The sequence below is a fragment of the Miniopterus schreibersii genome, assembly GCF_964146895.1.
Source record: "Miniopterus schreibersii genome assembly, chromosome: X".
NCBI lineage: Eukaryota > Metazoa > Chordata > Mammalia > Chiroptera > Miniopteridae > Miniopterus > Miniopterus schreibersii.
This window is the reverse complement of record NC_138104.1, coordinates 92,670,012-92,672,620: the sequence shown is the minus strand read 5'-3', so window position 1 is coordinate 92,672,620 and position 2,609 is coordinate 92,670,012. Positions and strand designations below refer to the sequence as shown.

General features: G+C 45.3%; 1 pseudogene across 1 annotated transcript; it reads right to left on the bottom strand.

Annotated features, from left to right (window-relative positions):
- Nucleotides 1-300: 300 nt before the first annotated feature.
- On the bottom strand, nt 301-2,397 carry LOC308551075 (metallothionein-2B pseudogene; annotated as a pseudogene). The gene is made up of 2 exons: nt 2,285-2,397; nt 301-514 (listed from the first exon to the last, which is right to left on the bottom strand). The product of its transcript is annotated as a metallothionein-2B pseudogene (transcript).
- Between the last annotated feature and the right edge of the window lie 212 nt (nt 2,398-2,609).

The window sequence follows — 2,609 nt, the reverse complement described above, 5'->3', positions numbered from 1 at the left end:
GATGCACAGGTTTTGGTATGAACATAAATTTTCATTTCACTTAGTGGAATTGCTGGGTCACATGACAACTGTATACCTAACTTTATAAGAGCCTGACAGACTGTTTTCCAAAATGTCTGTACCATTTTGCTCCCCACAAGTCTGTAAGCTTTTTTTTTTTAAAGCCAACAACTTTTATTATCATTCATGTATTTCATAGGAAAAAGGGAATGCAGCAAATGGGTCAGGGTTGGTTGTACAAAAAAATGCAGATTTGCACACATTGCTCTGCTAACATTTGAGAACAGGCTCTCTCCCACATCATGCACAGCAGCTGCACTTGTCCGATGCTCGTTAGCAGGTGCAACCCTGGGCACACTTGGCACAGCCCGCGGGGCAGCAGGGGTAGCAGCCCTTCTTGTAGGAGGCGCATCTGCAGTCCCTGCATTTGCAGGAGCCGGCGCAGGTGCAGGAGCCACCATTGGCGCAGGAGCAGTTGGGATCCACTGGGATCCACAGTGAGCTAAAGCGGTGGCTGGAGTCCAGGGACAGCCGCAAAACAGATCGCTAAGACTTCGAGGAGGAGTGGCCTGTAACTTTTATTTCCAAAGAGCAGCAGAGCCATACATATTAGAGCCATACAAATAAATATTTTCATAAAATATATTTTAAACATAAATGACTTGATAAAACAAGCTGTATATTTTCTTTATTTCACAATGCTTGGCAAATACTGAAAAGAGTTTTCTGAACTTCTTCACCTTATTAGGTCCTGCCCTTTGAAAAGACAAATCAGCAAATGACATGTGCTGGCGAGGGTGAGGAGAAAAGGGAGCCCTCGTGCACCTTTGGTGGGAATGCAGACTGGGGCAGCCACTATGAAAAGCAGTATGGAGATTCCTCAAAAAATTAAAAATGGAGCTGCCCATTGACCCAGTGATCCCACTTCTAGGAATATATCCTAAGAATCCTGAAACACTAATCAGAAAAAAGTTATGCAGCCCTATGTTCATAGCAGCACAATTTACAGTAGCTAAGATCTGGAAGTAGCCCAAATGCCCATCAGTAGATGAGTGGGTAAAAAGCTGTGGGGCATTTACACAGTGGACTACTATGTGGCTGTAAAGAAGGATCTCTTACCCTTTGGGACAGCATGGGGGGACCTGGGAAATATTATGCTGAGTGAAATAAGCCAGGCAGAGAAAGACAAACATCACATGAGCTCACTCATATGTGGAATCTAAAGAACAAAATAAACTGATGAACAAAATAAATCCAGTGACACAGAAGCATGGAACAGACTGAGGGATCTCAGAGGGAAGGGGGGTGGGTGAGTGAGTGGGGAGAGATTTACCAAAGCATTTACATGCATATCTGCATAACCCAGGGACACAGACAGTAGTGCGGTGACGGCCTGGGGTGGGGGTGGGGTACAGGTAGAAGGGGTCAGTGGGGGGAAAAGGGACATCTGTAATTCTTTCAGCAATAAAGATAAATTAAAAAAAAAAAGTAAGTTTAAAAAACAACAACTGAGGAGCCTTGGAAAGCGAAGACCTGTTTTCCTGCTTTGAGCAAAAGTGACCAAATCATTAGGCATACACAAAACTTTGGCTTCTCCTTCTTATTGCTGTGGGAAATATGGAAGATAGAGTATGGAAAATGCTGACGGTGGGGCGAGAAGTCTTTCCCCTTGTTGTTTGTCCGTGGCAGAGGTGTCGGGAGGTCTCCAGGTGCTTGGCATGCCGTTGGTGCCCCGCTTCTCCGTTTCTGCATTTGGAGCAGCCTATCGATTTTGCTATTGCTGCGCTCCCAGGCCAGAGGAATGGATAGTGCATGTTAACGACAAACCTCAACGATCTCCCCTTCCCGCGACCTGCTGCTGCTTGGTGCGTAGGGGGCAGTTGCCTAGTAGATGTGAATAATTGATTTTCCAGCTGGCACCCCAGCGTCAGTCATTTTCATCAGTCAGCAGGCAGGGACATTCTGCAGCTTCTGATTGTCCCCGGCTCTGAGCATGTGACATTTTTGCTTAAGAAGGCTGGTGATGCAGTGACTGTTAATTGCCTGCACTTATAAAGTGACTTTTCCTGGGCTCTCATCCTTTCTCCTCAAGCTCATTTGAAAGTATATATTACTGGGCTGGTTTTTCTCCCCTTGATGGGATTGGCTGATGAGCTTTGGAGAGCTGTGATTTGTCATCTCTGTCGTCATTTTTGGCTCTCAGATGACTGGTGATTAAAAAGCTGACCAGGTAGGGGATATGGTGTTGGAGGTCATGAGGCAGTGACCCCAGGTTGGCCCTTACTGTGCAACAGTGAATGTTCTCTTCACGTTTCTAGCAAAATCAGTCACATAGGTGTTCTCTGAGATGGGGAACAGAAAAGTCTTCTTGCTTGTAGGTTTTCTAAAAGGAATCATTCTAGGCCATGGGAAGAGTTTCAGTGCCCTAAACTTCTGGAAATGAGGTCACAGAAAGACAAGTATCACACGATCTCACTTACGTGTGGAATCTAATGAACAAAGTAAATGGCTGAACAAAATAGATCCAGAGACATAGGCACATGCAAAAGACTGAGGGATCTCAGAGGGAAGGGGGGGTTGCAGGAAGAGATTAACTAAAGAAGTAATTG